Source organism: Triticum urartu, unplaced genomic scaffold (assembly GCF_003073215.2).
Source record: "Triticum urartu cultivar G1812 unplaced genomic scaffold, Tu2.1 TuUngrouped_contig_4763, whole genome shotgun sequence".
NCBI classification, from domain to species: domain Eukaryota; kingdom Viridiplantae; phylum Streptophyta; class Magnoliopsida; order Poales; family Poaceae; genus Triticum; species Triticum urartu.
The window spans coordinates 1,758-17,456 of record NW_024115379.1 but is presented as its reverse complement, the minus strand read 5'-3'; the positions used below and the strand labels follow the sequence as shown (position 1 = coordinate 17,456).

Sequence of the window (15,699 nt, the reverse complement as noted above, 5' to 3'; positions counted from 1 at the left end):
ATCGACGGTGGTTATGACGGAGATTTAGAAGGCACTAAGTAAACCACACCTACATATGCAAACTAAGTGTTATTTTTGACCTTAAATTGCATATAAATCAAATACTAGCATATATATATATATATATAAAATTCCTCCCAAATTACTAAACTCAAAAATCAATCACTATATAAAGCATTGCACGAGCTAATCTAGCAATGAGAGATGAAAGGACAAAGTTGCTAACCTTTGTGATCATTTGAATGGATGGGGGCCTGCAAATCTTGACAAATTTGGGGCAAATTTTGTGATGAACACGAGAGGAAGAAGGAAAGAACAGAGGAGAGGGAGAGGGGAAATGGGGAAGAACAGAGTGCTGGTGGATGAAGGGTTTATATAGGACGAACTTTCGGCACGGGGTTCGTGGCACGAACCGGTACTAAAGGTGCTGGAGGGGCCCCACTCTGGCAACATCCTGCCACCACTATCATTAGTACCGGTTCGTGCCAAGGTTCGCCACGAACCGGTACTAATGATGTCCGCCCGCCTAGCCGTTGGAACCGGCACTAATGGACACATTAGTGCCGGCTCAAATTCAAACCGGCACTAATGTGCTTCACATTTGACCCTTTTTCTACTAGTGGCTTAACCAAATTATCTTTCGTTAAGATGACTTGTTTATGTTCAAACCACATAAACACATTGATTTTCAGAGGAACCTTAACTTTCCAAACATGTTTGGAACTAGGAATAACACTAGAATTGATGACATCAATGTACATCGACTTGACTGTGAATTCCCCAGATCTAGTAAGCTTCCAACACAACTGATCGGGCTGATGAGTAAGCTGAACCTCCATCAGTCTCCTCACCAAAAGAAGCCAAGCTTCCCACTGGTCTCCAACAAGCACCCTCCTAAACTGAATATTAAGGGGAGTGGACTGCAAACTCGTTGCAACCAGAGCATCTCATCCCTGCACAATACGATATAGCGACGAATACTGAAGCGCCAACGGCGTTTCTCCCAGCCAAATATCCTCCCAGAAGCGAGTGTCATTGCCATCACCGACAATAAACTTTGTTCTATTAAAAAAAGTACCTTTGACTCTCATTAGCCCTTTCCAGAACGGCGAATCAGTCGGTCTGACTGTCACCTGCGACAAAGTCTTAGAGTGCAGATACTTGTTACAAAGAATCTGCGCCCAAGTTGCCTCAGTCTCAGCTGCTAACTTATATAGCCACTTACTGAGAATGCATCTGTTCTTGACTTCAAGATTCTCAACCCCAAGACCCCCTTGGTCTTTTGGTCGGCAGATGACGTCCCATTTGGCTAAATGGTACTTTCTCTTAAGTTCATCACTCTGCCAGAAGAAACAGGACCGATAGAAGTCCAGCCTTTTCCTAACTCCAACTGGTACCTCAAAAAAGGACAAAAGGAACATAGGAAGACTCGTGAGCACCGAATTAATGAGAATCAATCGGCCTCCATACGACATTAGTTTGCCCTTCCAGCAGCTCATTTTCTTCTCAAACCGATCTTCGATACACTTCCATTCGCCTTTTGTCAACTTACGATGGTGAATGGGGATGCCTAGGTAAGTGAACGGAAGTGCTCCCAATTCGAAACCAAACAAATGCTTATATGCATCTTGTTCCTCTTTGGCTCTACCAAAACAGAACAACTCGCTTTTATGGAAGTTAATCTTCAGACCGGTCAATTGTTCGAAAAGGCACAACACCAGCTTCATATTTCTCGCTTTTGCCAAGTCGTGCTCCATAAAGATGATTGTATCATCGGCGACCACCATCAACTAGATGAGGCACGAAGCCACCTACTTGCCCGGCCTCCTTTGCCCTACCTATCAAGATTGCCAACATGTCAAGGACAATGTTAAACAAAATAGGAGACATTGGATCACCTTGTCTCAGGCCCTTGTGTGTCTGGAAATAATGACCTATATCGTCATTCACTTTAATTCCAACACTCCCTTTTTGCGTGAAAGATTCAACTTGGCGTCGCCAGGCTTCATCAAAACCCTTCATGCATAGTGCCTGTTGAAGGAAAGGCCATTTGACTTTATCGTACGCTTTCTTGAAATCCACCTTGAAAACAACTCCATCAAGTTTTTTCGTGTGAATCTCATGGAGCGTTTCATGTAGGACCACAACCCCTTCGAGGATGTTCCTGTCCGGCATGAAAGCAATTTGAGTAGGTTGCACCACAGTATGCGCAATCTGTGTGAGCCTATTCGTCCCGACCTTGGTAAAAATTTTGAAACTAACATTAAGAAGACAGATAGGCCGGAATTGCTCAATCTGCACTGCCTCTGTCTTCTTGGGAAGAAGGGTTATCGTTCCAAAATTCAGCTGAAAAAGGTGAATCTGGCCAGAGAATAAATCATTGAACAACAGCAAGAGATCTCCTTTAATAATATGCCAACACTTCTTGTAGAACTCTGCCGGGAAACCAAAGAGATCTGCGGAGGGGCAGTTGCGTGGTTGTACACATGCCAGCATTGGTCTCTCCTCCTCCCCTTTCTCTCTCCACAGGAAAAGGGTGAAGAGAAGTTTGACTCGCTTGCCGCCGGCGGCTTCGGTAGCTCCTCTCCTCTGCGGGCCCCTGGCTCGTCGGAGGAGTTTGAGCTGCCGGATCCGCCGTGCGGATTTGTACAGGTGTAGTCTAGGTATAGGCTATGTAGCTAGGTGTGGGCTGGCCCGTTTGCTTGTCTCTAATGGCGATGGCAGCGGCGTTCAATAAGTGTGCTCCTGATCTGCACACGTCAAGTCGGTTTCCGGTGCAGGCGGTGTCAGATCTGCGAGCTAGGTGTCCGAGCGGGGTTGCGGCAGCGGCGGCGACTTCAGCGCGGTTTTTGTCTTCCAACTCCGCCGACGTGGTCGCGTTTCCTCGGATGCCACCACGGAGTTCAGGAGGAACTGTACAGGAGTGTGGCCGGCGAGCGTCGTTGGTGTGCTCCAGATGCTGGGGGTTTCAATGCTGGGTTCGAGGGTGCCGGTGGGCGGTGCTGCTCTTCTATTTCGACATGGTCGACTGGATTGAGCGGTGCGACGGCCCGGTCAAGCTCGGGGTCTTCCCTGGCCGACGTTCCCCAGAGGAAGTGTTCTCGCCGTCGACGGGGGGATCCATGAGAGGTCCACAAAGCAGTTTATCTGCGAGGAAGCTTGCCGGGTCAAGGTTCTGTGGTGTTTCGTCTCCTTCTCCGACAGCGTCTTCGCCGGTGACGGCTCGTGGAGACGAGAGTTGGCGTTTTTGTGCAGGGGTCTCCAAGGTCTTGTTTGTAATTTTTCCTTTTATGGGGTCCTTTCTGCAAAGTGTCAGGACAGCTGGTGCTTCTGGAGCATTCTGGCTGGGTCTGTCTGTGTGTGGGTGTAACTATGTATCCTGGTTGTTTTATTAAATGACAGATGGTACCTTCTCAAAAGAAGAATGGTTGCCAACATTTTCCCTGCCTGATTAGTCACTCCCTGTGATGAAGGGTATTGTTGAGAAAAAGGGTTTTCCCCCGCTTTGTATTACAAAGCAACCATCTGATACAACCAATGATAGGTGCTGGGGCGGAAGCAGCACAAGCACGCCCAAAAGAAAAAAAACAAAAAAAAACAAATGCCGACAGCGGCAGGTCGACGAAACAAAGATGACCAGTGACCGCTGCACCCACCGGAGAAGTACCACCACGCTACTAGCACTCCGAGGCGTCGCGTACCGAGAAACACCTTGAGGAAGGAATGCGACGACGACGCCGCTGCTACCCGGACAAGTCCAAGGGTTTCCCCTGGTACGCAGAGGGCAGTGTGGAAGGGGGAGATCCGACGCCCTTCAGGAAGGTCCGGCGGCGCCCGCATGCGTCATCGCGTCGGTGATGGACGAGCCACCAGGGATTTCTCCCAACCCAAACAACCACCACCACCCCAGACGATCGGAAGTGCTCCACCAGAACTGCCGCCCACCAACATGTGCCACCACAGTCACTGAACCATCATCGCCGTCTCTCTGAGCCACCGACACGAGACCTGGAGGAGGGACGAGGAGCCAACGTTTCCCTGTTTTCCCTTTTATGAAAGATAATCTGGATAATTTGTTACAGAAGGCAGTGATGGATGTCCCAAGGAAAGTGCAGATGAGCACGAGTTGTTACCAAAATAGGAGCATGAGTTGTTAGCTTATTTCGGCGCTTCTAAACAGTCCAGAAGGCACGCGCTGTACTAGGATTACTGGCTAATACGGACAATTTTGATGGTATCTCACTTTGAACCAGTGGCAGATCTAGTCCATTTTTGGCGTGGTGACCTTGCATATTGTTCAATTTCGTAAATAATTTTTAAGTTCGTATACATTATTCAAATTTGTTAATATTTTTATATTCTAACACATTTTAATATATGATTTTTTTAAAGTTTTTTAACATTTTCAAAGTTTGTTGAAATGCATGCATTTTTTTCAAATTCAAGAACATTTTTAAAATTCGTATTTTTTAAAAAATCATAAAAATAAAATTTGTGAACTTTTTCCAAATTAATGAATATTTTGAAAAAATACACAAATATTTTCCAAATCCATAACATTCTAAAAATTCATGAACATTTTTAGAATTAAGGAACATTTTTTCCTAATATATGAATGTTCTAAATCTGTTATTAACCAGTAGTTATCTTGTTTTTCAAGCTAGGAGGCTGGTTTTCACTACCGATTGTTTTCTGAGAGCAGTGAACGACATGGAAAAAGAAGCGAGCGAAGAGGAGAGCATCAAACCTCGGTGGGCCGGCTCAAACTGCATGATATCGTCTCAAAAGAAATCTAATCGCACTAACAAAAGCCTTGCCGCAAAAAAAGAAAAAGCCTAATTAGGAATGTACTCCTAACTATCAAAGCCATGAAAAAAAACTTTGAACCACTGTATTGCACTTGGATATGAGTGTGGGTGCATAAGTGCATTTGAGTAACAAAAAATCCTTTGATTACACCTCTTTGTCTGGTCAACAGGTTCTATAATCTTGCCAAGAAAAGTAGCACAAACCTATTGCTATATAATCTATCATATGAGGCGCACCATCGAGAGCCATATTGACTATCGGCACTGCTATCTTGGTATTCAATTTACATAGAAATGCCTTGAACGTAAAACATGAAGAATAGTTATGGTCCGATTGGAAAACTCATAATATATTAGAAATTACTAAAACATAGAATAATCTTGCCAAGAAAAGTAGCACAAACCTATTGCTATATAATCTATCATATGAGGCGCACCATCGAGAGCCATATTGACTATCGGCACTGCTATCTTGGTATTCAATTTACATAGAAATGCCTTGAACGTAAAACATGAAGAATAGTTATGGTCCGATTGGAAAACTCATAATATATTAGAAATTACTAAAACATAGACCTACATAATCAATCTTCATATTTACTTGAATGAATGAAATAATAAAAGAAGGAACATTCTTAAAATACATGATAAACATTCTATAGAAAAAACACTATAATACTTCTTTAATACGTGATTTTTTTAAGTAACACGCTAAACCCTTTTAAATACATGATGACGTTTTTAGAGAACGCTATGAATTTTTTTAAGGCAAGATGAACATTTTTTCCATACAAGGTGAACATATTTTAAATATACTGGAACATTGTTAAAGTACATGATAAACATTTTTAATATAAAGTGGATTTAAAAAAATTACACGATGAGCATGAAACACACATGTTTCTTGAATACATGATGTACCTGTTTTAATAATGATGAACAGAAAATAAGAACATGGAATAAAGAGAAAAAAGAAGGAAAGAGAAAAAAGGAACAAAAAGCAAAGAAACAACACTATAAAGGAGAAAAAGGAAAAACCTGGAGAAAAACTCTAAAATAGTCGACAAGACGATTCCCAAATAAAATCGCTTGAAAAGAAACCGTGTGAAAAAGCTTTAAATGAAAAACTTCCCCTCCTAACGTTAGTGAGCTGACCCGGATCAGGAGCCCTCTGAATTTCATCCTTTACACCAAGGAATGTTATTTACTAGAGCTGAGTATATGTGGGGCACTGCCAAGTTACAGATCAATGATGCTATTAAGGATAGAATTATGGTAACCTTTCCAAATGAATCATCTGCTCTGGCCTATCTGTTTTATGAGAAGATTGGAAGGATTTGCTCTTTCTGTGGAATTATGTTCCACAATGTTCAGGGATGCCCTCTTAGGAATCAGATTATATTGGAAAGGCACAAAAGGGGAGTTTCAGCTGGGGATATTCCATCACAAAGATTTGGAGAGTGGATTACTTATGCAGAGCTCATCCCGCAATTGGATTCTACACATGGAGGCTCTTTAAATCATGGGTTAAATATATTTCAGAATCAACAGCTCATAAGATTTCAGCTTTTATTTGCAGACGACGAAAAAGGAAAGGGCTTAACTTCTGTTGACGGTTCAAGTGATTTATGTAAGAAGAAAGATAAAGACAAATTGGTCAGAAGTTACAATGACAAAGATTCAAATTCACAATCTAAAGATGCTAATGTGGAGGAGCAGCGGCAGATCCACCGTCATAGTGGGCGACTATATACCAACATTCATGAGGGAAATCTGCATGATAACCACCTAGTCACCGTTCAATGGGGAGCAGCAGAACAATCTCACAACACTAATGTTGGGGCCAGTCAATCTGAGAGACAAGGCGATGCGGGTCGACCTGCCAATAATCTTCAGTCTACTCAAAGCAACCCAACAGATGCAAGACAAGAAGGTACAACCACGCTTCATATCACTCAAAACTTAAACACATCTTCCATGCCAGCTTCCATTGCTCTATCTTGCCCCACTGTTCATGGACAGATCCTTACCCACCAATCCAATCGCAGTTACTCTGATTCATATGTTCCTTCCCACATGAGTAATAGTTCAAAGCGCCCAAGCTCCTCCATACTAGGCCCACTGCCGCCTCCACCAAAGAAACGCTTCTATCCTTTGAGGAATAATGAGACTTTGCTGGATAATGAGAATAGGAGCCCTCCCTCCCCTCAAGCACCTCCGATCAGAGAAGTTGACCAGAGCCCCGCGCTTATTCACCAAAGTGGATCAATTCCACCTGTTCTCTTGGATCATGCAGGACCAGAAGCATCTGCTCATGTTGCCTCATGGGTTCCTGTTGCTGGTGCTTCTATTGCAGCAGGTGCCGATTCTGGAGCAAGGCTCTCTGCTTCTATTCTTGGTTGCAGGCCTAAGTCTCGAGGTACCCGTTGGGATATTCCTCCAGGAGGTGGTTCTTCAGGCTTATATGCCAGCTTTCAGAGGCAACGCCGAGTTTGGACACGTGATTCTGCTAGGTTAAGTAATCATAGTGTTGGCAAGGGAGTACATGGTGCGGTCTTGGGTAGAGGTGGAGCTCGTGCCTCATCCCCCAGCCAAGGCGACAGTGTTGGACGAACCTATGATGACTGTAGACTTCGCTCGCGTTCACCATCTGTCAGTACAGGCACTGTTCATTCCCATGTGGAGGTGGGTGGCTATCACTCCGGAGTTCCATCCACAGTAGAAGGTCAAGTAGGAGAATCTATGGACTATGATTGGGCAGCGGCGCATGGCCCTAACGCGCCTCCATCGCCATGAGACTCATAGCCTGGAATTGCCGAGGAATGGGGCGAGGCCTTGGCAATGAAAGGATGACGTATCTCGCCAAATTCATTCATTCCACTAAAGCTCAGGTAACTTTTGTTTCTGAAATCAGATCTTCCAAAGTTAAATCTCGTGATCTTATTAATCGTTTTGACATATGTGATAGTGTTGTAGTTCCTTCGAGGGGCTCCTCAGGCGGTTTATGGCTGATGTGGAATGATGAGCTTCAAGTTCATGTGAATACGGCTTCCTTCTATGTTATCTTAGCGAATGTAGTTCATATAGCTACCGGTAGAGATTTTGGTCTAGTTTGCATCTATGGTGATCCTTATCACAGACAAACTGATGTGATTTGGGATCAGATTTCAAATTTTGTGTATGATAACCCTGGGAAGCCTATGTTATGTATGGGAGATCTCAATGAACTTTTGTATGATGTGGATAAAAGTAATGCTAATGTGAATTATCGTCGCCTGTATGCTTTTCGTGCTTTGATCAAGAATTGTGGTTTTTTTGATCTGGGGTTCTCAGGGCCTGCTTATACTTGGACTAATAGGAGATTTTCTTCCAAACCTACTTATGAAAGGCTTGATAGAGGTTTAGTTAATCCTGATTGGTGTGCTGAGTACCCCCTCACTAAAGTTCTTAACCTTCCCATTATTCTTAGTGATCATGCTCCCATCCTTATTACCACTGAAGGTAGGTACAGGAAACCTAAACAAAGTTTCAAGTTTGATAATTGGTGGCTGAAGGAGAATGATTTTCAGTCTTTTGCTAGAAGTGCTTGGATCTCTGCTACCAACAGGAATTTTTCTGCTCGTACTAATAATCTTGCAGGTGCTTTAAAAGTTTGGTGCAAAAAGAAGAAGCCTATTCAACAGGAGCTTGCCAACTTAGAACAACAAATCAACAGTATTCAAATGCAGCCACTGTCCATGCAGGACCATCAAATGGAATCGTCTCTCATTATCAGGTATGAACAAAATCTGTCAAAGCTTACTGATTTTTATAGGCAAAGAGCAAAGAAAATTTTTGCCACCCAAGGAGACAGGAATACTAAATTTTTTCACCATGCTGTTCTTAAAAGAAGAAAGAGGAATACTATTGTTTCCATAAAAGATGAGAATGACAACATCCACTTTAATCGTCAAAACATTGCGAATACTTTTGTGAACTATTTTAAATACATATTTGCTTCTCCTAATGTGAATGTTGGTAGGCCTTTTCTTGCATCTAGTCTTCCTCTTGACTGCCAGGATTACACCTATAGTGTCCCGGATAAGGAGGAAATTTTTAACACTCTCAAGGACTTGAAGCTAAATGCCTCTCCGGGGCCTGATGGTTTCAATGTCGAATTCTACATTGCTACCTGGAGTTGGATTGGTGACGATGTCACTGCTATGGTGAGAAATTTTTACCAGACAGGTATAATGCCATCACATATTAGTGATACTCACATTGCTCTTATTCCTAAGAAATTGGTATCAAAAATCCCTTCTGACTATCGACCTATCAGCCTTTGCAATGTCATTTATAAGATCATTTCCAAAACCTTGGCCAACAGATTGAAGCCTCACCTTCCTGACTATATTGATCCTTCCCAACAAGCCTTCATTAAAGGTAGACGCATATCCAATAATATCATCTTAGCCCAAGAGATCACTCACACTTTTGCCCTTAAATCTTGGAAACAACAAGCGTTCTTGCTTAAAATTGATCTGGCCAAGGCTTTTGATCGCCTTGAATGGAACTTCATAGTCTCTGCTCTTTCTCGCAAAGGGTTGCATGGTCACTTTATAAACTTGGTTTATGCTTGCATCTCTTCCCCAAGTTTCTCTGCTATTATCAATGGTCAGCCTTTCGCCAACTTTCATAGTAACAGAGGCTTAAGACAAGGATGTCCTTTATCGCCTTATCTTTTTGTCCTTGCTATTAATGAACTTTCTTTAAGCTTACATGATGCTATGGTCCAAAATTGCTTGTCTGGGATCTCTCTTGGTCCAGACTGTCCTCCTATTCACTCCATGCTTTTTGCTGATGATTTGTTGGTCTGTGGCAATGCTACGGTGCAGGAGGCTAACCAGATGGCCAACCTCATCAACCGTTTCTGCTGTCTTTCCGGGCAGACTCCAAACTGGGACAAGTCTTTTATTTTTTTTAGCGCCAACGTTTCCTAGCCTTTAGCTCAACAAATCACTCATATATTCCCTATTCCTCTTGTTGATGGTACATCTACTCATCTTGGCCACCCGTTAATCCTCCCTGCTAAGGATCGTGCTTCCGCTTATAACTTTGTTTTTGACAAATTTAAGAATAAGCTTCCCACTTATAAGGCAGATAAACTATCCCATGCCGCCAGACTTGAGCTCATCAATTCTGTGTTTGCTTCCATCCCTGTCTACTATATGTCCAACATACTTTTTTCTAAAAAATTCCTTGCGAAGCTCACCGCTGTCATCCATAATTTTTGGTGGGTAGGAGTCAGAGAGGAGGCTGGTTCAAAAGCTTTATGCCTAAGGGCCTGGAAAGACATTTGTACACCTAAAAAGGAGGGGGGACTGGGTATCAAAAACATGCTTGCAATGAATCAGGGATTGCTGCTTGCGGCTGCTTGGAGATTGGCTGATAACCCTGATAGTCACATCTATCAAGTTCTCCGTGCTAAATATTTTCCAGGTTCTTCCATTTGGAGAGCGAATTCCAATACCCCAAAATCTGCTTTCTGGGCGTCTGTTCTCAAAGTCATGCCTATGCTCAAAGCCCACTCCTTTTATCAAATTTCCCAAGGGAATGTTTCTGTTTGGAGTTCCCCCTGGTGCTCTACCTGGCACAATTTGTATGATCATCTTATCATTCAGCAAAGTAGCAATTTTATCTATCCGGCTAAGGTTTCTGATCTTTGGTTGCCTTATATGATCATCTTATCATTCAGCAAAGTAGCAATTTTATCTATCCGGCTAAGGTTTCTGATCTTTGGTTGCCTTATATGATCATCTTATCATTCAGCAAAGTAGCAATTTTATCTATCCGGCTAAGGTTTCTGATCTTTGGTTGCCTGGGAGAAAAGTGTGGAATACTCAGCTCGTCTCTAACCTTTTTATGGAGCCCTCTGCTTCGGCTATTATCGCTACAGGTAAACACATCTATTCAGTCTATTCTTCAACAGGTATGGAAGGAAAAATTTATGGCCCCTCGGGTCCAGACTTTTGCTTGGAGACTTCTCAGGCGAGCTCTTCCATCAGGTGCCAGAGCTGGTAGATTTTCTGTTCACATTAGTACATTATGTGCTAGATGTAATATTGAAGAGGATGATCTGCATCTCTTTTTTCTTTGTTCTTTTGCAAAGGCTGCTTGGTTTGCTCATCCATGGTACATCAGATCTGAGTTTTTAGTTGCAAATCATACTTCTGTTGCAGATATCATTATTGCCCTTTCTACCTCTAACTAATCATCCGCATGCCACTATTCCTAATATTTTTACATTCATGTGGTGCTTGTGGAAAGCTAAAAATGAGGTTCTTTTTTGCAGGAAATTTTCACTACCTCATCAAGTGCAACATGCAGCACTAGCTATCTCTTCTCTGCAGGATTTTCATGAACAAAAATTGCAGAAAGTCAATCCTTCCTCTCCTACTCTTCATACAGGTTCTGAACAAATGGGACAGCCTCTTCAAGGATCAACTATAAAGTCTGATGCGATAATTTCAGGAACAAAAGTTTATTCTGATGCCTCATGGAAGAACAACAACATTCCAGGAAGAAGTGATCTTCAAGCAACAGGAATTGGAATTTTCATTTTTATTCCTGGAGATGACATTGACACAAAAATCATGATACAAGCTTCTGCTAACTCTACACATTCCCCTCTTGTGGCTGAAGCCTTGGCCCTTCAATTTGCTGCCAAGGTGGCTTGCAGGTTACAACTCCATAATGTGTCATTCCTCACATACAACCTTTCTTTGGCAAAGATGGTGGTTTCCAGCAATATTAAGGATAACTCTATAGCTTGGAGATGTCGACCTCAAATAAGTAGTTTCATGCAGGACTCTTCTAGTGAACTTGATGCTATCTATCACATTCCCAAGAATATCAATAGCATTGCCCACAACTGTGCTCACCAGGTTCTCAATTCAAGAATAGAACCTGTTTTTAGTTGTACAAATTCAGCTCATTCCCCTTGTCCTTCTATGCTTTCTCTTCAAGACTTTCAGGTTGAAGGATTTGTAATACACGCTGTACTTTGCAAATGAGTTGAATGAAATTTGGCGCCTGAATGCGCCTTCCTTGTGTTCAAAAAAAAAAGATCAGGAGCTCTCTGAGCGAGCGCTTGCTACAGACCAAAGATAATACTAGATAAATGAATTGCTATGGTATTGTAGAAGGTCTTGTTTAGAAACAAAGGAATGAATGTGCGTTGTACTGTGCACGAAAGAAGTGATAAGGATGAGATCTTACTCCAAATAAAGACCATGAAGAGTTACTATAGCAGCTTCATTTTTTCTGGTTTCTTCCTCTGGTCAAATTGTGCCAGGTCATGTTCTAATTAAATAACATACTCAATAAACTATGTTGTCCATGTAGCATCCTGCAATCAAAAGCCACTAAATTAGACTCATTATTTGAAATTGTAATTTGGAAACCCTTCGCGATGTGTAATAGAAGAAATTCTGATTGGAAAATGATCGTGGACAAACCTAATACTTTGAGCAAATATATATACGATTTTCCTTATTTTCTCATGATAAGGGAAAGGTTATAAAAAATAGTGACAAGAAGTCCATCATCGCATTATTGCTACAAGCACAAAGAATTCCAATTGATTGGCTGGTCATGCATGTGAGGGTTTTTCGCTACCAGTAATTAATGCAAACCGGCAGAACAGACATTGATAGCCCAACTATATGACTTTAAAATAATGTTTGCATGTTTAGGGCTAAATATAACAGACTTCTTATTTGTTTTATGCATAAGTAATTGTCATGGTGCTCATAGAGAAAATAAAAATTCATGTTCTAAAATCAACGGACAAAATAATTTTTGTTTATAATCATGCAAAAAGAATTCTCGGGGCTCACGGCCGAGGAAGATGTCGGACACAGCAACGGTCTATCTTAGTTGTGAGCAGATCGTGCTGCCTGCCATGTGGACTATGGTGTGTGTTTAGCCGTGTGCAACACAAAGTGTTTAGAGAGGTGGTTGTAAAATGTTGAGTAAAGAGGCAGTTGTTCGATTAAATTAATCTAGTAAATAATTACGATCATGGCATTGACAAAGTTACTGACATACTGATTACGAACCAAGCATATAGTAGAAATATCTACGCACATAGCTAGTACCTCTAAGAGAAAAATAAACAGGAGAGGGATAAACATGTTATACCCTCCAATCGGCCAGGCCGAGGCCACGGCGGCGGTGGCAGGAGCAGCGTCCTTGGTGGCCTTCTTCTCAGCTTCGAGCTTCTCGGTGACGGCACGTTCGGCGTCGCTGGACATGGTGATGACGAAGGCAACACATGCATAGATAAAGTAGTTGATCGGAGGCGAACAGTCATGTAGTCGCTCCCCAAAGATCTAATCGCGCCTCTCCTGTACATGATCCGAAGAGGTGGGGTTTAGGAGGCCTGGTCTCTCGTCAAACGTGTACGCGGTGAATGGGATGGAGTCGTCGGCGGCAGCAGTAGCAAAAGGAACGACAGGGGCGATGCGCGTAGAGCGGATGTGATCTATTTGTGACGGCTAGGGTTGGCCCACGCCTCACATATATATGCGCGCTCGGGTGGAGAGACGTGGGCTGGCCCTATGTTCGAGTCGGTGAGAGCCCACGAATCGACGTCTCGGATTCGTGATGCGTCTGTTACGGCAAAATAAGCGCAGAGGTATGAGCTCGGTTCGGCTCAATCAGGCAACCTGCGGCTCGTCGTGGCGCGGCGGGCGGCGGAGGAGTAGTGCACGAGGGCCTCTTCTCTTTTCAAACTCCAATAACATGTGGAAGAGAATATCTTATAAGGAGGTCTAACTCCTTCTCCACTAGCAGGGTGAGACTAAACTTTCCATCACCCTTGTCATGACACCTACATGGGCCCTTAGAGTTTTTTCTGAAATATTTAGATGGGCCTATAGCCCACCCCATATTTCAACCTAAAAATAAATATGTATTTTTACAAAGCACCGGCACTTACTTGTATAGCATAGATGCTTACTTAGTCACCTCAAAAAACCATCGGTGCTTAAGAGAAAATGTTTTATTTTTTTCAAGCAACTCTCTAAACATCTTAAATTGTTTATACTTATAGTGTGATTGGATGGATGTATATCCATCCTCTTATTGCCCTCAGGCCCCATGCTAGGTCACCAACGTATCCTTATTACTTGTAGGAGTATCCAGAGCGCTTTACCAAAATATCTCCATACGGTTAGACTCGGGAGGCTTATGCAGTTTGTATGTTCTTCCAAGGAAATGATGGTATGTGCATGTTTTTTTCTTCGATGTTCGTGTTCAATATTAGCATTTACTAGAAGTAGAAAATAAGCTTTGTAGACCAGGTTTAATAAAATCCCAATGCACATAAAGTATTCACACAAGATAGTTTATGAGTAAAAGAAGATTGGATGTGTCTAGGGCACATCTAGATGTGCTCTAGTTATTGCACATCTAAATGAGTGAATCAAATATAAAAGAGAAAAAGAAAAAAGAAAATCGAAATATCCACACGAATCTCAATGTAAAATCAATGACATAGAACTTAGATGTGCAATACTTATGGCACATCTAGATGTGCTCTAGTTATTGCACATCTAAATGAGTGAATCAAATATAAAAGAGAAAAAGAAAAAAGAAAATCGAAATATCCACACGAATCTCAATGTAAAATCAATGACATAGAACTTAGATGTGCAATACTTATGGCACATCTAGATGTGCTTTAGCAAAACTGAAGAAGATTCGTACTCACGTTAATGTTCTTTTTTTGCGGGGGCTATGTTAATGATCTACTTTGTTATTTTCTTGTGAAAAAGAAAACTTGGTTTCCCTTTTTTTCCGGGGGCACAATTAATGATCTACTTTGTTATTTTTCTTGTGCAAAAAAAAGTTTAAATGTTCACGCAGCTTCGAAAAGCATCTCGTCACATAAAAATATAGTAGTCACAATAATAGCATTTCTCTTTGAACACGATCATATTTACACATATAGAGAGAGAGAGGGGGGGGGGGATGCATTGCACACGTCCATCCATGCTGAAATAACGACCATATTTAGGACATCACCACACACAAATCAGGCACAAACAGGCGTACAGCCAACTAAACAACCGAGACCCCGATTGGTTTTTTACTTCATATATTTATAGTTCTATACTAAGAGGGACACACTGACAAACAAAACAGAACTAGCTAACGGCACGGATAAATTAGCTAACATCACAGAACAGAACTACTTATTACTAGTAAAGCCGAACCGCTTGAACGCCCACGCCCCCCGCTCCTAGCCCCGCCGGTGGCCACTCCGGCCCCGGCGGTCCACTCCCCTTCTCGCCTGACGGTGTCATCCACGACGCCGGTGCCCCCGATCTGACCACGGCTCTCGCCGATCTAAACTTTGACGTGGGACAAGATTTCGCTGCGGAAGTTTGGAGGAAATGGAGAGTCCCGATCAACTACGAAGCTGATAAAGATCATGAGGAATTCCTTCTGGTGGCTGAATTTAAGAGATCCCAAATCCGTCTCACCAATGAATCCGTAAGCACCATCCTTCTTGCTTTCTTTGGTGGTCGTGCATCTCTTTTTAAGGTCGAGCGTCTGCAAAATTGGTCGTTTAAATTCTCGGTCTCTTCTAAAGAGGTGGGTTTTTCGACCATCAAAGGAGGAAACATCTCCACAGCCTTACTCAATATCAACTTTCTTCTTTGGGGCAATGGGGGTCCAAACTCGAGTTGGGAACTTGATCAATACCTCCAAGAAAAGGAGGATGAGTGGACTCATATATTTCATAAGCATCCCCGTAAATCTTATCTACAAGCTCTTAGATCTCCGGCGATCTATTCGGATTCGGCCCCCAGGAACATTGGTTCTCCAAGACCTCATGAGAATT

At 42.5% G+C, this 15,699-nt stretch overlaps 1 long non-coding RNA gene across 1 annotated transcript; it reads left to right on the top strand.

Moving 5' to 3' along the window:
- The first annotated feature begins 7,385 nt into the window (after window positions 1-7,385).
- Window positions 7,386-8,088, top strand: LOC125528278. The gene is made up of 2 exons (XR_007292360.1): window positions 7,386-7,699; window positions 7,777-8,088. It is a non-coding gene; the product is annotated as an uncharacterized LOC125528278 (long non-coding RNA).
- The last annotated feature ends 7,611 nt before the right edge of the window (window positions 8,089-15,699 follow it).